General features: G+C 33.6%; 1 long non-coding RNA gene across 1 annotated transcript in view; it reads left to right on the forward strand.

Annotated features, from left to right (window-relative positions):
• Positions 1-8,519: 8,519 nt before the first annotated feature.
• LOC146400377 (uncharacterized) overlaps positions 8,520-22,280 on the forward strand; it is a 257,097-nt gene continuing 243,336 nt past the window's right edge. Inside the window, exon 1 of the long non-coding RNA XR_014813731.1 lies at positions 8,520-8,654. This is a non-coding gene — a long non-coding RNA (uncharacterized LOC146400377). The remainder of the gene's footprint in view (positions 8,655-22,280) is intronic.

Here is a 22,280-nt window from a genome sequence, read left to right on the forward strand (position 1 = left end):
GAATGAAGCTAAGATGTTGTGGGTAAGAGAAGTACTTCATAAATTTTATGTATGATGCCTTGTGAATTTATTGGATTGGGAGTTCCTGTTGTGGCTCAGTGGAAATAATCGTACACATGAGGTTGCGGGTTTGATCACTGGCTCGCTCAGTGTGTTAAAAATCCAGCATTGCCATGAGCTGTGGTGTAGATTGCAGATGTGGCTCGGATTCCACATTGCTGTGGCTGTGGTGTAGGCCAGCAGATGCAGCTCTGATTCGACCCCTGGCCTGGGAACTTCCATATGCTGCTGGTGTGGCCCTAAAAAGCAAAAAATAAATAAATAAATAAATAAATAAAGATTTATTGGACTGTCATAAACTTGGTGGTCATCAAAGAATCATTTGTATATACATATATAATTATGTAAAAATATGTTTATACTTTTGTTGCATTCTTGTCTTTAAAATATTGGTTTAATTCTTTTTTATTGTATTTATGTATTCCTTTCAAACATGTCAGTAACACGATTGTTGAGCAATCTTAGAATTTACATTCCTTGAAGATCTTTATTCCTTTAAATTTTCTACTAAAAAATTCTAACGCTAACACAAAAATAGTTTAATGAATGCTTTTTTCGTGTGATGAAAGGAATGGGAAATGTCATTCAAGCCTTGATACAAACTTGATTGAGGCAGGTTATTGAGATATCCTTCTCTTTGGGCTTCCAGAATTAATCCACTATTATTTCTTGGAAATGTGCTCATAAAAGAAATAAAAAGTCACTGATTTTTTAATTTATCTTTGTTTTTTTCAGTTAGTGTTATTAACGGATTATGTTCATAGAATTGATCTTTTGGTCATTTAATCAAATGTAGGTAATCTAAAGAAAATCTCTGTTCAAATCTTAGGTGGAAATAGGGGAGGTGAACAAAGTGTCCAGTTTTCTCAAGAGTTGAACGTGTATCTGAACTCATACAGCTAAAGCTTATGTCTTAACAAAATTAACTAACTCCTGATGCCCTCACAGACCAAAATTCTCTACAACGTAAAGTAGCAGTTATTGTTAATAAATTGAGTAATACAATTTATACCAGGAAATACCACAAATAAAAATAGGCAGATCCCTACTTTTTAAGTTCATTAAACTGAAAGCATATAAAATAGAAGGGAAAAAGAACTGGAAATAAATTAGTGGGAAATAAAACCATCCTCATTTTGAAATCATTTTTAATGTTTTTTTAGGAGGAAGCTGGGGACCATGCACATTTATAGACCTTCATTATGTCCTAATTTTAAAAGGAGGCCCCTAGTATTTCCTAGGCTCTTTGTTTTTATTTTATTTTTTCTAGTGCTCAATTAAGTGGAAAATGAGGAACTTATAAAAGATCATTAATTCTGTTGTGCCATGAGATCATCCAAAATCATAGAAATGCTTTCAATGAAAGCATAGTATCTAGTGCTCACCTGTTCATACACTTACTGCAGAAATATGTCAGCAAGCATTAATGACAACCAAAAATTATTATTCCCAATACTTTTTATAAAGGAAGAGAAAATTATAAAAGAGAAACTACTATAGAAGCAAGGAGAGTGAGGTAAAAAAGGAAGAACAGGCATACCAAGAATAAAATAGATTATGATTCTAAGGATAAGGTTTGTCTTGTGGCACTGTATTCTGGATTAGATAGTATATGGAATGGTCATATATGGGCCTGTTGTGAGCTAGAGCTTGTCCAAATAGTCTTAATCACTAATATTTTTGTCAATTAGCATACACATCAATTGGTATTTTTTGCCATTTCTTCATTATTTCTGATCAATAACTTAGGATCTGTTCTTTGCTAAGCATTACCCTAGATGTAGGAATAAAGCAATGAAAACTTACCAAGAGTCTGTGACCTCGGAGAACTGCGGTTAAATAAAATAAAGACTCTAGTTTTATTTAACAAATATATAAAATTTAAAGCAAGTCCTAAATGATTGTACATTATGTAAGATATAATAAGGAATTGTTTAAAATCATTGATAAGCTGAAGAAGCTGACATAGATATTTTTCTTGCCTTAAGAATCAAATCAGTAGCCTTGGCTTCTTCCTTTTCTAAAAATTGACTCAGTTTCCTCTTGAGTTGATTTATACCACTTTGCTTTTATTATTGATTTTGGCAATTTGTTACTTATTGCAACTACTCTTTTGCATAATGAAAAATTTTTTTGAATTGTCTATAGGCCATGCTTGTACTTAATTTCAGTATATAAACTTATGTTTTTAAATGAGTTGTTCCTTCTATCAGCAGATATTTTTTGTCTCTTCTTCAGAGTTTTTTTTTTTTTTTTGCATTTCTGCAAGATCTCACATATTGACCTCCTTTTTTTCTAAGATGTAAGCTTTCAAAGATTGAAGCTTAAGCATGCAATTAAGAGCAATGAAGCTCAAAATTGCTCATGCAAGAAACATTTTCCTTGTGCATCTGAAAATAAGATGTGCTGTCCAATCATGAACTAACCAGTAGGATGAGGGCACATAGTCAGGTGCAACCTATCATTACATTTTAACAAATTCAGCGGATTTCGGTATTCACAGTTATAAAGTGATAAACACTCAATTGTTTACATGTCTTTCTCCTTACTACACATCTCTTTTTTTAATTTAAATTTTATTTTGTATTGGAGTATAGTTGATTTACAATGCTATGTTAGTTCCAGGTGTATAGACAATTAATTGAGTTATATGAGTACATACATCTATTCCTTTTCAGATTCCTTTCCCATATAGGTTATTACAGAATATGGAGTAGACACAGGGAACTCTATACATGCTCTTATTTGTTCTGTATGATGTGCTTTTGGCTCTTTGTCTATATGTATTCTATGTGTCACAGAGCTTTTTCAAGGGTGATTATTCACATTTGAGGACAAACTTTTATTTTTTCCAAGAACCAGTTAAAGAATGAGGGCTTACAGAGAAAAGGAGTAGGCAAGGAGCCAGCAAATCATCTTCAATTCCTAATCTCCAGCAGTCTTTTTAAGGTTCACCAGATTCAATAGCTGAACTGGAGTAAAGCCCAGTCTAGACTTTGGTCCACTAAACCAAGATATTTTCTACAATAAACAGCTGCATCCTCAATTTCTTTTCATTTAAATAGACAATTAAATAAATTCTCACCCTTTATACCCAACATTTTCTGTATATATTTTTTGTTATTAGAAGCTTAGTGCCACAATTATGGAGTATTTGCCCTCTTTGCTTTTGAAAACTTCATTCTGGTTCACAGCCAGTTCTCTCTGTGACTCTTCCATGGTTTCTTTATTTGGATTCCACATTTTCCTTTTTTCAGTCTTTATAACAACTATGGAATTATTTTCACATTTTTTCTCAGCCACAAGGAGACAATTATTGGAATATCCTATAATAATTAGAGAGGAGATGCCACAGAGTAAAAGGAGCAGTGGATTAAAAGTATTTCAAAATTCATTTAAAAAACACAAAATTTTTTTGGCCTACATTATTAAATTTTTATCACTTTAAATATCCTTTCTCCCTATTTCATTAAATATAATTTTCTTTAAATATAATTTATAACTCCTCTGCTTATCAAAAAAGAAATAATAGAATTTATTTTATTTGAATACATATTAGTGACTTATATAAAGCCTTACGCACATTGTAAATCAGTAAATGGTTATTAATTTTATGAAGGTAATGCATATTATTAATGTCTGTTTGAATTGATTGGTATAATATTGATAATATTCCTTTTCTCTCCCTTTGCTTGCATTGTTTCCACACTGTTATCATTGATCCTTCCTCCACTCTTCCAGCCCAACAACTCCTCCAAAGTCTACTTCAAATTTCACCTCTTCTATAAAGGTTTCCCAAGAATTCCAATCAATCTTCACCTTTTCACGTGCTGACTATCAATAAAACTTAATACACACATGTTGTTAATTTTCCAAAACAATTTATCACTTAAAATATACTTTATTGAATATTTCAGAATACAGTTTGGAAAATGTGTATTTTTTAACTGAACAATTGTGTAATTGAAAGTCTTAACAAAAGTTTCTTTCCAGATAGGCCAGAAGAAACTCAGACAGTCTTGGTTAATGCCAGTTATTTCATTTAAATTACTAACAGCTCTTATTTTATTCACAGAAGGATACTTATTTGTATGGAAAAATATGTGTTCATAGTATCAATTGGTTAATTTTATATAGTGGTTACAGTATTAATGGGAAACATGTGCCGCTAGTCACTGGATGTTTACTGGAAACTACATCCTATAGTAATAGTTCAAAACCAGTTGATCAAGGAGATCAAGCATCTAGATTGATAAACCCTCTCCATTCTGTCAGTCTATAAGATCAGGAACAAAGAAGGGGAAAGATATATTTACTTTTTGCCTTCAAATATCCCTATCTTTTTCGTATAAAAAGAATATGAAATAGCCGCTGTTAGGGCAAAAGAAAGGATGCCTGAATAGTTGGAGTGATTTTTGTAAGCATACTCAGTCGGAAAATAGAATCTAAATCTCTCCTTCAATGCACACAATCTCTTGCATCCTCCTGTGCACTTCGCCTCATGACTAGGAGACTTCCAGGAAACAAGTTTTAGGCAGCTGAAAAGCTTCTTGGTAATTCTGTTTACAATCTTTGTGAAGCAGCACTTTTTGTTGTCTATTTTGATAAATCTTTTTAAAATGACTTGAGTAATTACATATATGAGGTGCTTTTTAAATATTCCCCTTTCTCCTTTTGGGTTCTGTAAATCTCAATATCATAGTTTCTCTGATTTTGAATGCATTCCATGAATTATGGCATTGAACTCTGCCCCCCTTATTCAGTTCCAGTTACTGAATCTCTGCTATAGACACTGTTCATCATAGAGAACATGAAGCTTCAGAAGTACTGAGAAGAGGTTTGATGGTGCAGGTAGATGGTGTTTACTTTGGGAAGTCCTGTCTGATCTCTCTTAGCTTTACTAAGCTATCTTTATCAGTTAAGATACTTTCAGCTATGAGAAAGATAAAATACAATTGTAATTAGCTTTAAAAGAAAAGCTAATAAATAGAGATCTTGTATAAGGCAAAACCAGCTTATCAAGAGCCAGAATATTTCATTTTTCTTTTCCACTATCCTCAGCATTTTGACTTTCAGACTTGAGCTGATGCCCTAATGATTGCAGTATCACTGCAATTCCAGTTATCATGCCCTCACATAACCCACTTGGCAGAGGAGAAGAGACAGACCTCCTGGAAAAATCCCTCTCCAATCACCAAAGCAAATATCATGTTTGTTTCATTAATCACAGTTATATCACATGACCATGCCAATCCATCATTTGCAAAAGGAAAAACATAGTTATGCTTTGCATAATCAATATTCCTTTCAGGAGCTGGGGAGGGGACCACTTTCCTTGAGTACATGGATCATCAGTTTCTGAACAAATTCCAACTTCTTATAGCAAGGAATAAGGAGCAAATGGCTATTGGGAAGGCCATCTACAGCATCTGCCACACCTTCCAGTATGCATCCAGAGCATTCACCATGGTGCTTGTCTGTTTCCTGTATGTGATTGTCTATTTCACAAGAGTAGGGATTGGCTTTTCTATCTGCTAAATCTCATAACAATAAGTGTCCTTGTTAAATGAGCAAATACTGGATATTACCTTGTAGTATAAATAGTCAGTATGTTTTCAGGATATATTAAGCTAGCATGTCTGTACTACTCTGTGGGCTACAGAAAATTGGCAAGTTATTTTTTAAAAGAAGGCCTCATAAATCATTAAAGAGTAAGGCAAATCCTGATCTTTCTCTCTATTTTGTTTTTCTTAATTTTTTATTAAATTTCACTATAGTATTTCTTCATTGCGTGTTTCACCTTTAGTAATATAGATAGGACACTTTAAAATAAAATGTACATGCATGCACACATATTGGAGAAGGGTATTCTATTTTGTCATTCTATTGTTTCCAAACTGGGAAAAGTCTAATTTTCACTTTTTTTTAATCACACGTTTAGTAGATGAAATGATATATACTTACAGCTTACTAAAGAAAGTCTAGTGTAAGAACAGAGTACTAATTAATTTCCATGCATGTGGTGTTATTTTAACATCTCTGAAAGACAGCTTAAGGCATAATATGTTTTTTTTTTCTATTTTGAAACAAACAAACTCATCTTGAATGCTAACTTCCAAATTAATGTTTTAAAATAAAGTTCAATCTATAAAGGGCATGCACTAAAATTAGGGAAAAGCAGTAGAATATACATAGGTCATATACATATAAAAATGAAAGATGCAGCATTATTTCATTACAGAAAAAATCATGTTTTAAGTTTCCTTCTGAGAAAGAAAAATGGAACTTTTATTCTTATAACTATATAAAAATAGCATCAAATTAAAAACTCACATGTATTTCAGTACCCAAAGAAGTTAATTAAATGTTCTATTATGGATATGGGTATTGCCTTTAGAAAATACATCATTTACTCTAGTGTTCCTCAGTAGTGGCACTGTGGACACTTTGGGCTGGATAATCCTCTCTTGCAGCATCCCTGGCCTCTGTCCACTAGATACTAGTAGCATCTTTCCAATTTTGACCAGGAAAAATGTCTCCAAACATTTCCAAATATCCTAAGGAGGGTAAATTCACCCCAGATGAGAACCACTGCTGTAGATTAGCATAATTATATAACTTTACACTTTAAAATATAGCAAGTTTAAAAATATAAAAGTTTGATAAGGCTGGTGGTTTGAATTAGGTCATTGATGTTAGAGCCATATGCTATGGGAATTAAAGAAAGACAACTGATTTGGTCTAAGATATCATCACTTTTATTCTCTGTTCTGCAAGGTCTTTCCCCCCACCACCACTATTGTAGTGGAAGAAAGAAATAAAAATCACGAATCCAACCAATATTCAATAATCTGGTATTCTACATTAATTACCTCACCAAATTTTTGAGTCATAAAGACTTCATTACATCACAATATTGATTTTCTAGAAGTGGATAATTAAACAACTGGAATATTAAAAGAGAAGAATGTACAGAGCAGTTGAAGAACTTGAAGAAGTTAAATCAATTTTCATATATGGTTCAGGAAAGATTCTCCATAGGATACAAAATTGGAACTGGATTTTAAAATGAACAAAATTCCAGAAGATGAAAGAAACTGTAAAACATATGGTGCACACTTCTGAATTCTAAGTAATTCACAAGATTGAATCAAGGAAATATCAAGAAGGAATGGTCGAATTAAGGGACCAGAAAGGAAAATGAAGCTGGACAGTTCTCATACTATCCAAAATAATTCTGCCCTTTCCCTGTAGATTTTAAACAGCTCAACGATATAGTTAAACTGTAATTTCTAATGCTATCATGGTCATGTATGAACATTCAAATATAAAATGAGGAGGACTAAAGGCAAGGAAAAACAATACTGCATTATGAGAAAAATAATAAAGGCTCAGAATAAATCAGTAAAGATAAAGAACACAAGAGTAGAACATTCAGGTTGTATTAACGTATTATAAATGAAATTTTTCTTTGTCTGTGTTTGTAACACACAGAAGTTCCCGGGCCAGGGACTGAACTCAAGCCACAGAGTGACAACGCTGAGTGCTTACCTACTAGGGAACTCCAGGGAAATCCATAAATGACATTTTTTGAGAGATAAATCAAGACAGAGATAGATACAGGGAATTCAAGACAAAATGGCTTTTATTTTTTGTTACAGCTCAATTGGAGCATCCTGAGGCTATTAAGAAAGGTGGCACATACAAGGAAGAAAAAGATGTGTGGAATGATTAACAAATTCTGACACTTATATACCAAAGGTCCTATGGAATATCTCTAAAGAAATGCTCAATTTGTAGATAACAATTGTAATGCTCACTAGAGATGCCTGAATATTAAGTTACAAATATGAAGATAGGTAGCCAGAGACTGCATAATCACAAAGAAGAAATTCAGTTTTAGAATGCTGAAAAAGCACCAATATTTAAATGGAGGCTATATCAACAAGAATCTGAAAAGAATAATGGCAAGAGTACTTCAGAGTGGTAAATGAACCAGGGAAGACATTCCAGAGAAAGAAAGGTAGGAGATGGTTTCAATAAGGAAGTTAAAAAATTGCTCATTCCATGCTTAACATGCTGCATGTGTGTAAAACAATATGAGGGTGGAAGAGTGTCTCCTGAATGAGGTAGTTGAAATCATTGGTAATTCGGGTGCAAGTGGTTACAGTGCAAAGGTGAGAGCCAAGTCAAGATGCTTGAGGACATAGAAGGAAGGGAAAGATTCGAGAATGCTTACAGAAGGGAACTATGGTAGATAGAAAAATGGCCACCCAAAAATGTCCATATTGTAATCCCCAGAACCCATGACTCTAAGTTACATGGAAAGAGAGAATTGAGGTTTCAGATAGAATTAAATTAGCTAATTAGTTGCCCTTAAAATAGGTGAATAGCCTGGATCATTCAGCTGTGCCCAATCTAGTGATGAGGGTCTTTGAAAGTGAGAGAGGGCGGAAGAAGAGGTCAGAATCAGAGGAAGATGTGGCCACGGGAGGGTGTTCAGCGAGAGCAGCAGCAGAAGTCAGAATCAGAGGAAGATGTAACCTCAGGAGACTGTTCAGAGAGAGGTGACATTGCCAGCATCGAAGACGAAGGTAGGGAGTCACAAGCTATTGAATGTGGGTGGCCTCTAGACAGTCAGAAAAGTAAAGAGATGGACCTATCCCTTCTCCTTATTTTACTGCTAGAGCGGTGAAACTTGTGTTTGATTTTTACACTATACAATTCTAAGATAATGTGTGTTACTTTAAGCCATTGACTTTGTGGTAATTGTTTATAGCAGCAATGGAAAGCTAGTGCAAGAATCCTAGCAGGAAGAAACACTTTTTTCCTTAAGACATTTTTTTATTAATTTAAAAAGTATTTACTGAACTGTGCTACCAGTTGCAGAAATGGTTGTGTGAGGTGAACGTGATAATAGCTACACTACAGAAACAGGGCATAAAAATAGTTGTGAATAAAACAGACAAAAATCCTACCATCAGAGGACTTCACTTTCAACAGCTTAGAGTATGTGGTATATTATGTGCTATTAAGTCCTGTGGAGAAACAAAACAGGCAAATGGGACTATTTACAGTGGGGTGCAAGAGAGATAATTTTAAGTGAAGTTGCAAAGTCTTCATTAAAAACTGGATATTTGAATAAAGACCAGAGGTAATAAAACAAGTGATATGTATGTCTGGGTTAAAAACAAACCAGAAAGAGGAAACCACCATTCTAATGACAAAATCATGACTTGCTTGAGGGGCAGCTGGGGTAGAGTCAGTCACGGGCAATGAGCTACACGTGGCAAAGATTTTACAGATCACAATAGTAACAACTTTGGCTATTATGCTGACTCAGTAAAATCCTTTGCAATGTTTTAAGTAAAGGACATGGTTTCATTTGCTTTTTAAAGGATTTCTGGATATGGTTTTGAAAATAGATGATCAGGAGTTAGGCTTGAAACAACAATCGGTGAGCATTTTTTTTTTAATCTGAGAAAGATAATGGTACTTTGGATCTAGGTTCTGGAAGTGATCATGGGAGGAGATGCTGGATTTGGAGAAAACATTAAATGTAGAGTTTCCTGAATGGGCTGTGAAGTTTGAAAGAAAGAGTGTTAAAGATGAATCCATGTAGCAGTAATTATCCTTAAGAGTTTCTGTGTTGTACTGTTCTTTTGGTCTTATCATTTGGAGAGCAAGTATCACCTTAAGAGTAAAATCAAACAAAAAATAAATGCTTTTAGATAAAAACTATATTGAGACTATTTTCAGGTCTTTGTATATATAGGCAAAATATTGGAGCCACAAGAATTGTAGGGATATTGAGAAATCATTACTGTATTTCCTATATCAAATAGGCTTATATTTAGATATTTTCTAACATATGGAATATATTGTTTTTCAATAGGTCCTCATTAGAAAAGAAACATAAGCCTCACAATATTTAATCAAAATTTTAAGCTGAAAAATTCCAATGTCATTTTGTAGTTGTAAACTGTATGTTTTGTCATCTTGGTGAAATCAGGGATTAGAATCTCTGCCATGCAAAAAATATCACGTGTATGAGAAAGTAAATTTTATTAACATAATGACATGCTTAGACTGTGTTTGAGATTGTTATCATGAAGTCTTCAGGGGTCTGGACAAAAGTAATAACTCATCTTTCCTAATTACCATAGAAATATAAAATAGAGTCTAGATAACAGAAAAACATACTTTTGTGATGCTTTATTTTTATGAGGCACATGGACATTTAAATGACTCTATTAGTAAGTAGAATAAGCAAAGAGAGAGAAGTCCAAACTAAGTGAGTTTCCAGCATAGTTTTCTTAGGATACTTCCAATTTGTAGATCAGAAAAATTTATTTATTTATTTTGGCCACACCTGAGGCATGTAGAAGTTCCCAGGCCAGGAATTCAATCTATGCCATAACAGCAACCCAAGCCACTGCAGTGACAAAGCTGGATCTTTAACCCACATTTCTGCAAGGGAACTCCAGGAAAAACTTATTCTTATATTTTCAAGTCACTTTCTTAAAGTTCATTTGCTATTCTGAGCATTCTTGGCTTCTCTTGACAAAATTTTTTTTTTAATAAATGGTATGCACTACTAATTTGTGGTATATTTCATTGCCTAGTGAATTAATTATAACTATATCTTCTTAGGATGGAATTTATAAACACAAATAATGAATGTCAGAAAAATACTGCTCAGCTCATTAAGGTTAAATTTAGAAAATAACCACTGAAAATGTTTGAGAAAAGATTTTAAAATTTAAACAATTTGTAAAGGAAGTCTGAGTTTTTAAGTGGTAAATGTAGATTTAAATGATAGAAAAGTATTCTTGAATTTATTCATTGGTATATGACTCATTTGATTTTTTGTTAGAATTTCTGCATTTGCAAAAGTTTTTTTTAATACAGGTGGATATTAAATGCACTGGTATTAGTATGTAATCGGTATTACATTTGTGTGTACATATGCATATATGCTTTGTGTGTGTCTGTGTGTCTGTATATATGTAAAGCTTTTCTGGAACTTATTTGGAATCGTTTGACCTAAAGAGGCCTGTGAATCATGACCATAAACAAATAAAATATTATATAATATAGCTCTTAGTGGAGGGAATATTTGTCAAAGTTTAAGAAATATTGGTAGCTTATAGGTAGCTACAAACTTAAAAGAGAAACTATTTGGTCTTCATTCCTACGTGCCACAAAATACAAAACTGTATATGATTGGTTCACATATTGTTTGGTATGGTTAGTGTTTTTGTAAACAATATAGATTTGAAATGTATGGGAAAATGTTATTTTTCTTTAGTGTATATTTTAAATGTACTTCCCAGAGCACTGTACATTTGTCCATATGTGGATTTTTTAAATTTTTAATTATTTTGAACTTACTGCTATCCTTGGTTTCAAAGCAGATAGTTACATAGGCTGATCTAATTATAAATATTTAACTTTATTCAAATGTAATTTACTTCAAATTGCGAATGCTGCTCTTTTATATATAGTGGCTACATATTTGAATCACCTTCACTTGTTTTTTTTTTTTTGCTTTTTATGGCCACACCTGTGGCATATGGAAGTTGCCAGGCTAGGGGTTGAATCAGAGCTACAGCTGCTAGCCTACACCACAGCCACAGCAATGTCAGATTTGAGCCACGTCTGTGACCTTCACCACAGTTCATGGCAATGCTGGATCATTAACCCACTGAGTGAGGTCAGGGATTGAACCCACATCCTCATGGATACTAGTTGGATTTGTTTGCACTGAGCCACGATGGGAACTCTGTGAATCACCTTCACCTGCGATTGTGGGTTTTTTTTTTTTTTTTTTTGCTTGCTTCACAATCTTCCTTAGTTAATGAATTAAACAGACACCTGGCATTGGGTAGAGTATTTTGCAGAACTAAATAAAGGTTAACCCATGATCAAATAAATAAGTTGAAACTGGGGAGTTCCCATCGTGGTTGAACAGTAACGAACCCAACTAGTATCTATGAAGATGCGGGTTCAGTCCCTGGCCTTGTTCAGTCGGTTAAGGATCTGGTGTTGCTATGAGCTGTAGCGTAGGTTGCAGACATGGCTCTGATCCCATGTTGCTATGGCTGTGGCACAGTGCAGCAGCTACAGCTCTGATTCAACCCCTAGCCTGGGAATTTCCTTATGCCTTGAGTGTGGCCCCAAAAAAAGAAAAAGTTGAAACTGGATATATGGGCCTTGAACAACTTGACAACTCATTTTAGACGAGCGTAGGCTAAGAAAGCCATAGGAACCAGAAATCTATTTGCAAAATAAATTAAGAAAAAACTCAGTTACCAAAATACTTTCAAAAAATACTAAAACTGTGATTGATAATGATAATATCAAAACCTTCTGTATAATGTTCCCAGCCAGCTGTGTGTGTATATCTAAATATCTACATGCACATCCAGATAGGTGTACATACACATATAGAACTCAATTCCTTTAATTTTCACAAGAATTCAGTACAATAGGTATTATTGTTATCTGACCTTTACAGATGAAGAAAAGTAAACTTGTTAACTTTGGATGGATGAGCAAAACCTTTTACAGAGCAGCTACATAATTCAAGTCACAGCTAAAAATGAGAGTTTAAACTTAGACTGACTTCCAAGTCTGACCATCATACATTTGTACAGAAAAGTCATCTTAGAAATCTAGGAACTTGCAAACCTAGCTACCACATCCTGTCTCATGAATCAACACACCACCATCTCAGATAAGCATATAAAATCCAGACCAAATGAGATTCCAGAGTCAACAACAAATTAGCGCATTCTACTGACTGAACGTTTTTCAAAAGTTCTTCAGTGAAGAGGAACTTGATGTTTAAGCCAGAACCTCATGAATACTTTTTTAAATTGGAAATTTATTCCAAGATGTTACGGAGTTTCTATCATGTGCTGGGAACTGGGTTTATGTCTCAGAACTGGAGCTAAAAATTTGACCTCAGGTTAAAAAGAGATATAGCCCAGGGAAACTATACATGTAAACAACTAATTAAAATACATCATGAAAAATTTCTAAAATGATAATATGCACAAATGACATGAAAACTCAAGAGAATGAACATAGAAGTACACCAGGTACCAGAAAATACATCATGTAGGAAAGTTTTCAGACTTCAAAGAAACATTACCTTCGGCTCGAAAGCTGGTTACCAATATGGATTAGGGTGAATGTTTATTTACATATAACGTATGTATGTCCAGAGTATTTTATATATGTGTATAAGTAGTTGTGCTAGGTCCTGATTATTAAGAGAATAGACTGTATTTGGTTGTTAGGGCAAGAATTATGAACAGAAACAGCCGTTGAGTCTGGAAAGATGTGTTGTATTCACATCATAATTCATTTTCTTTTACATTATGGTTTGTCACAGGATGTTGCATGTAGTTCCCTGTGCTATATGTTTTTTATTCATCTTATATATTACTAGTTTCCATCTGCTAATCCCAAACTCCTAATTCTTCCCTCCATCACCCACCCTCCACCTTGGCAAGCAAAAGTCTCTTCTCTATGTCTGTGAGTCTATCTTGTAGATAGATTCATTTGTGTTATATTTTAGATTCCATGTATAAACATCATCATATTTTTGTTTCTAACTTACTTCACTTATTAGGATAATCTCTAGGTCCATCCATATTGCTGCAAATGGCATTATTTCATTGTTTTTACTGGCTGAGTAATATTCGTGTATGCGTGTGTATATACACACATCTTTATCCATTCTGACATTTTGGCTGTTTCCATGTCTTAGCTATTTTAAATAATGCTTTTCTGAACATAGGGGTGCTTGTGTCTTTCAGATTATAGTTTTTTTCTGGGTATAAGCCCAGGAGTGGGATTACTGGATCATATGGCAACTCTATCCTTAGTCCATCCATGTTGCTACAAATGGCATTATTTCATTATTTTTAGTGGCTTGAGTAATATTCTGGGGTGTGTGTGTGTATGTATACATCTTTATCCATTTTGACATTTTGGTTGTTTCCATGTTTTAGCTGTTTAATGCTGCTATGAACATAGGGGTGCATGTGTCTTTCAGATTACAGTTTTTTTTAAAGAGAGTTCCCTTTTCTTCATACCCTCTTCAACATTTATTATTGGTAGATTTTTTTAGTGATGGTGTGAGGTGATATCTCACTTTGGTTTTGATTTGCATCTCTCTAATAATTAGTGATAATGAACATCTTTTCATGTGCCTACTGGCCATCAATATGTCTTCTTGGGAGAGATGTCTAAATAGACATTCTAGGTAGAAGTTTCTAAATAGGATTTCTACCAATTTTTAAGTTGGGCTTTTTGGGGTTTTTTTGTTGTTGTTGTTATTGTGCTATATGAGCTGTTTGTATATTTTGAAAATTAAACCCTTGTTGGTCACAGCATTTGCAAATATTTTCTCCCATCCTGTAGTTATTTTGTTTACGGTTTCCTTTGTTATGCAATAGCTTATGAGATTCATTAAGACCTATTTGTTTATTTTTGCTTTTATTTCTATTCCCTTGGGAGACTGACCTAAGAAAACATTGATATGATTTATATCAGATTATTTTGCCTATGTTCTTGTCTGAGAGTTTTATGGTGTCATGTCCTATATTTAAGTCTTTAAGCCTTTATTTGTGTGTATGGTATGAGAGTGTGTTCTAACTTTGTTGATTTATATTAATTTGATGTTTTTAACTTTCTCATCTCATTTTCCCATCTATACTTGCTTGGAAATGACATGTTAGATGTTTATCTTGGGTGTTAGATAGTCTTGCTGCTTTAGGAAGCACTAAAAATTATTTTGTATTTCCACCACCCTTTCTAAAAATAAAAGTATATTGGAATGCTTAAGTCCTATCAGGCCCTTCCCAGTTTATAGTCTTTGGCTATTCGGTGTATTAACTCCAGCTTATCTTTGCCTGGTCACCTCAAATTAGACATTTAAAAACTTTATGCTGCCAATTAATTTAGATTTGCTTAGTTATTTATGATTTTTATCCATCCCTGCTTTTTGTGATTCAGTCCACATCAGGGAATGATTTTCCTTCTTCAAATACCTCCTTTAGAATTTCTGTTAGTGACTATATGTAAGGTTAACTTTTCTTGACTATTTTCTCTTAAAATGTTTATTTCGCTCTCATTTTTAAGGGATAATTTTGCTTGGTGCAAAGTTGGAGTTTACCAGAAATTTTCTTTTGACTCTTTAAAAGTGTCATTCCGTTCTAATTTTGAATTCAATTGTTTACATAGAGAAGTTACTTTTAAATTTATGTATCATCCTTTTGTAATTATCTTTCATAGGCTACACTTCAAATCATCTTATATTGTTTGGTGTTCAGAAGTTTCATCATAATGAGAAATTATGTGAAACAATGAATTTTTCCTTTTATTTCACTTGGAATTTATTGGATTTTCTAGATTTGAGCATTTGATGCTTTAAACAATTCTGGACAATTCCATAGGACAAGGAACAGCAGGAGGCATATAGGAGCTAAGGTTGTGAGTCCTAGAATCAATTCTTCTAATACTCAGAGAGCTTGGAAAGAAGACCCTGGGCTTCAGATAAGATCATAACCTGGAGTTCCTTTATGGTGTTGCAGGTTAAGGATCTGGTGTTACTGCAACAGTGGAGGTTCAATCCTTGGCCCAGGAACTTCTACATGCCATGGTGTGGCAAAAATAAAAACAAATAAAAAGCAAAAGATCCTGATTACCTGAACAGAGGACTCAGTTAAGTCATTCCTGGACTGCTGACATGCAGAAACTGTGAAATAATGTATTTGTATTGTTTATCCTGTTCTTGCAATAATTATTATATAACAATGGAAAACCAACACTATCATTAATTAATGAAGAAACTGATAAGATAGCAACAACTGATTCAAAAGAGAGTTCAAATAACATCCTATAATCAATTAGGATCCTGAAATGAATTGGAAAATAGACTCAAAATTGGTCAGTTCCCACAGGATAACTATATTCACTGGATAAAACTCATTGGCATTTCTACAAACAAGTATCATTGACAATGCTACCAGTTTTTTTTTTTTTTTCCCTACAACTTACATAGTTGTAGGAAACTAAGTAGAGTTCGAAGACAGTAACTGATACACAGAATCAGATAACCCAGAAGTGTGTACTAGATAGGATATGCACTAGTCTTTTTTGCTCTTTAAATTTTTTTTTTTCAGTTTTCCCAGGCAAACAAAATGGGGATGTGATATTTGATCTCCTTACTTCAAACATGATTAAAAAAACATGTATTTGGGAGTGTTACTCGGAGAATATAATTTTTTATTTTTTTTTAACATAACTTATTTTCTTTATTATTGTTGATGTTTTGGAAACATTTCCGAAACAAGGTTACAAAGATTCAGAGGTTAAATAGCTTATTCATAGAAACAATGATAGAACTTTTAATATTTAAATCATTAGAAATTTTCCTTCCCTACCATAGTGAGGGTATAATTATTATTAAATATCCAAAACAAATTTCTATTAGAAATACTTAAAAGCAAGAACATTCACAAAAAGTTACCAACAGTACTTCTTCCGAAGCAAGCCTGGCATTGTTTTGCTATACAGCAGTGCTCTATCAACAAGGAAAATATCTCCCCAAATTTATTCAGTTGATTATTTCTTGCCTGGAACTTCTGTTTGAGAAACTCAACAAACACCTTGCAGTGAAAAGAAATTCTACATGTACAAATTCAGCTTAGAGTGTACTTGCCGATAAATGTCAGATGCTAATAACTGCCCCAATAGTCATTGTAAAAATGAATCATCCTACTCAGACATTTCTCTGAGTATTGCCTAAAAGGGATTTTCTAATCTTTAAAGTGAAAATAGTTTTAAGAATGTTAGCTTTCTTGGGAATTTCATTTTTCTTGATGATCCTTTGTTCAGTTGATTTCCCTGCTACAAAATAGCTGCTCAGTGTTGTGTTGTTGTTTTTTGAGGGTTTGTTTGTTTTGTTTTTATTGATGAAATTCATTCATGAAAAGGTCCATGGATTTCAGGAAATATGTAGAAAAATTATATTTTTGCATGCTTTGTATCCTGGCAAGAAATCATTACAATGTGGAATATATGCTGTCACAGGCTTTCTCTTATATTTTCTTTCAGTTTCATCCAAAACAGAAATTTAGAGCTGGCAGTGGGCTATTTTTTGTTTTAGAATGGGAAGTACAAGGGGCTGTTGCCAGAATTTGGAGTGGAACTATTAAAATATAGGTAAAAGCTATCTAGTCTTTGACAAATCCAGGTGGCTAAAGGTTGTAAATCCAAGAAGCAGACACAATACACTTTTCATTTGAAACACCTTACTTTTTGACTCTGAAATTCAAATAATACTCTAGTGTTCAATGATCCTACTAGGCTACTGAAGATTCCTGGGATTCATTGATGGGGCCATATGGGATAAAAGTGAGGCCAGTTGATATATATAGATATATATGACCACCTTTTTAACCTGAGAAATTCTGATTATACAAGTTTGGCATGTTGATTTCTACAAAGATTTTATTTGGAAAATAGGATATGTTCCCCAAATTTTGAAAATAATAAAATTAGGCTATGTTAATCTTCTATTGCTAGGCAACAAATACAAAACAACTGGCAGAGTTCCCATCCTGGCTCAGTGGAAACAACCCCACTAGTATCCATGAGGATATCTGTTCAATTCTTGGCCTCGCTCAGTGGCTTACGGATCTGATATTGGCGTGAGCTGTGGTGTAGGTCACAGGTGTGGCTTGGATCCCATATTTCTGTGGCTGTGATGTAGTCTGGTAGCTACAACTCTGATTCTACCCTTATCCTAGGAACTTTGGTATGCCATGGATGCAGACCTAAAAATAAGACTCCCCCCCCCCAAAAAAAAAAAAAAAAAAACCACCTGGCAACTTAAACTAAATTCCATTCATTTTCTCACAATTACATGGATCAATAGTTTAGGTGAGACCTCTGGTTAGAGTTATCACAAGTTTGAACTAAAGGTGTCAGCCAGGCTGAATTCTTAACTATAAGTTATGAGGAAGAATTTGCTTCCATGCATCTAAGGCTGTCAAATTCAGCAGCTTTGTTTCTCAGGGACCTCAGTCCTTTTTCTTTGCTGGTGTTTAGCTAGGGACGGTTGTCATCTTCTACAGGCAGCCAACATTCCTTGTCCTACAACACCTTTAAAAGCCAACAAAGATGAGTCAAATCCCTTTTGCACATGGAATCTCTCTGACTTTTCTTTCTGCTGTCAGCCAGAGAGAACTCTGCTCTTAACGGGTTTATGAATTTTGGATTTGGCTCACCTAGATTCTCCCCCAATTTTAAGATCAACTGCACCATATAATGTAGTCAAGGAAGTGATATGCCCTCATTATTCAGTCCCCATGGTTACAATTGAAAATCTTAGGGGAATTTTAGGATTCTACCTAACATATTCAGTTACATTTGTTGGAATTGTGTAAAAGTAAATATGAATGGAGGTGTTTGATACACACTCTCTCGTTATATCTGGAAATTCTTTTAAGTAGCCCCTGGGATGGTATCCTCATGATTGAGAACTGCTAATAAATGTTTTGATGGGCCCTATGTAAGTAAATGGCATGAAGAAAAAAACTTAAATTAGGTAACAATGTATTAAGGAAAGTTCTCAAATTAAGACAAAAAGATGTGGTTGGTTTTGATAAAGGACAATTTTTTTTTTTTAAAGAGAAAACACTCATCTCAGTGCTTCTATTTATTTTTAAATATATAAGATTTTGTATCAGCAAATACAGCCTAAGTGATAACTTCAATGAGCTTATTTTAATATTCTTAAATTAAAAATGAATATTTATGATGTTTAATACTTCTTATTTTTTTAGAGAGTGGAGAATCAATCCCCTCTTCTCCCCAGACACAAATGTTACTGTGCAAACATGAATAATGGGTAGTGCTTCATTCGTTTTCAGTAGTTAAGAGGAGGTGAGAAATTTCTAGAGACTGAGCCTTGCAATTTGAACCTCTGTCAACCTGGAAGAACTTCACAGTGCTTATACAGTAGGGGTAAGCATATGAAGAAAGGACTTTTTTTTTTTTTAACCTAATCATAGCCCTTAAAATGAAATACAATATATCTTAAACCTGTGTTCTTTATTTAGAGGAAACTTTTATAACCATTAGACAAAATACTTTAAATACTTAGTGCTGTATATAAATTAAGAAGGAATCTGATTTTGATTTTTTTCTCCTTTACAGCATTAGAAATGGTGTTTACTAAAAAAAAATGTGTTTACTATACTTAATAAAAGTTAGTTGCTATGACAGGACAGGACATTAAGGACAATGAGAAAGTAAGGCAGAGTAGGGTAAGAAATCCATGAGAGTTTGGTCATGCTGTTAGATGTGTGAATTAACCGCTTTACAAAAAAACCCTCTAGTTAACAAATGAAATGAAACCTGAAAAATGAAAGTATATATGAAGGAAAAGAAATATTAAAATATATTTTCTCACATGTTCTTTAAGAAAAGTACCATGAAGAAGGTAACGATCAAGGTCTGCTATCATTTTGAATTAATCAAATATGCTTATGTTTTAATAGCAATAAGTTGTATGTACTCCAATTAACTGTTGTGTTGCATAGAATTCTTTATGAAATTTAGGGAATATTTACTGCCAATTCATTGAAATGAGAAATAAGGGCTTACTTAGATAAGTATGAAAAAGTCCAAAGTATGAAAATAAAGTATCGTACATATTAATATATTAATGGTGCGCCAATGTAGGTTTATCAGAGGTAACAAATGTATCACCCTGATGAGGAAAGTTGAAAATGGGGGGGACTATATATTTGTGGAAGAAGGTAGTATATGAAATATCTCTACCTTGCTCTCAATTTTGCTGTGAGTATAAAACTCCAAAAATATTAATGATGGAATATCTTAGAAGAGACATTATCTCAGGGTGTTAATAGATAATGGGAGGTAATCAACAGAAATTATAGAATAATAATATTTACCATTTAATTTTTACTCGAAGTGAAAAAAATAGCCAGTTTTCAAATTAGATGCATTGGAGAATAAGGCCATCTGGACTGATGGGTTCTTTTTCAAAATCTACTTCTGGATTTTTAATAGACTAGCTAAGTCAACCTGCTTTTGAAAGTTTATACTGTAATTAGGATATAGCGTTATATGATAGTTTCTGATTATTATTTTTGCTTTCACATTCAGTGACTTTAATTTTAAAGATGGATATTTTAAAAATACTATGCCTCTTATAGTTCTTAATTGCCTTTTATTTGCATTGGTGTTTCACTCTCAACTGTAATGTAATCTGAATTCTCTTTCTTACTCTACTGTTTACAATGAAATAGAGTTAAGATTTATTAAGCATCTTTTACATGCCAAGCACTGTGCACTCTACTTTCGCTACTTCATTTCAAGCCATCCTTATGTGATTGTTACACAGTCTAGTCAGTAGATATTAGTATAGATACTGAACAAATGAGGAAATTGATATTTAGGGATATATTTGCTCGAATTTACATACATAGTTTGTTGTGGTTCCAGTATTCAACATAGGTATCATATGCACTTAGAGACCATTCAACAGAACCACTTTATGTGAAAAGTGTTATTGACATGTAGTAAATAATTCATAGTTGCAAAGAAATTATAAAGCAATAATTAGAACACAAATTTCTTGGGCTCTAGAATTTGTTTTTCATGCATAAAACTTTAAAAAATAAAAGATATCTCAGCTGGGTGATAGCTAGATATCTCAACTAACCAAAATAGTGGCTTTAGAGATAGAGGGCCCATAGATATATCCAACTATTTGTTCCTATCATAAGTAGAAACATGCTACAAAGTATACTGTGGTGGCCTTATAATTTTGAAGTGCTCCTATAAATAATGTCATCTCCTGAAATCCTCTACAATCCCTTGACAAACTCTTGCATCCTTAATAAACAAGTGCACACAAAAACATCTATTAATTCCAATATGCACAGATTAATACACATGTCCCATATATGGCCTTAGAGATAATCGAGATAGTGGAAAAACACAAGAGAAATACTAATGTGACCACTCATAAAGATGTGCCTAAATAGGTAAAACCTTCGTAATGGTAATAAAGATGCACTGATAAACATACGAAGAAATGTCCACTGATGATAAATATTAAAATACCTACACAAGTTTGCCTTTTAAATTCTGAATCTCTTTCTATATTTTTCAAATAAACCTGAGTTTTCCTGACTCTTCTGGTTTAAAATGGCAGGAGTATAAAGATAAGATTTAGCCTGTTACCATTAGTATTTGTTTTTAGACTTTGTGTAAATGTAGATGACCAAAAATGATCCAAATGAAAACATCAATATAATAGAAAATCTTTAGAAATCAGAAGTTATAGGTAAGATCTTTGATACTTTGTGAGTTGACCAACTCATTCTTCTTATCTCCATGAGTTATAGTTTCTGTTACTCATGCTGTGCCAATCAAATGGCACTGAAAATGGTACAATATGCACTAATTAGGATTCATTTGGATATTGTCATGTTAAGCTTTCACAGCTTTATAATTCCAGAAAGGTTGAATTTTTTTTCCTTTTCTTTTCTAGGGCCGCTTCCTGTGGCATATGGAGGTTCCCAGGCTATGGGTCTAATCAAGAGAAGTAGCTGCTAGCCCTATGCCAGAGCCACAGCAACGTGGGATCCGAGCCGCATCTGTGACCTACACCACAGCTCACAGCAATGCTGGATCCTTAACCCACTGAGCAAAGCCAGGTCTCGAACCCACAACCTCATGGTTCCTAGTTGAACTCATTAACCACTGCGCCATGATGGGAATTCCCAGAAAGGCTGAATTTTGGATATTACTCTTGTTAAAAAAAAAAAAAAAAGCCTGTTCCAGATTATATAAAGAATGCCTCTTTCTATTATCAGGTTATCAACTTTATCACTCATTTATTCCATCATTTCTTCATTCAAAATTCAGAAAGATGTTTTGTTCATAGAATATGACCATATAAAACTAATCGTTGGTAATTATAAAGAAATGTATGAAATATTGACCTGGTACTTCCTGCCTTTGTACTAGTTCAAGTATATAGACAGGCATCCAAATAACTTAAAATGTAGTACAGCCAATGAAAAATAAGTAAAAGCATAGAAGTAGGGGTGGAAATAATGTTAAATCTACTCAAAGTGGGAAGCAAATAGGTTTTCCTGGAT

The sequence above is a fragment of the Sus scrofa genome, chromosome 8 (genome assembly GCF_054392235.1).
Source record: "Sus scrofa isolate SSC_HxYL_T2T_F1_AM1 chromosome 8, Sscrofa_HxYL_maternal_Yorkshire_Landrace_v2.0, whole genome shotgun sequence".
NCBI lineage: Eukaryota > Metazoa > Chordata > Mammalia > Artiodactyla > Suidae > Sus > Sus scrofa.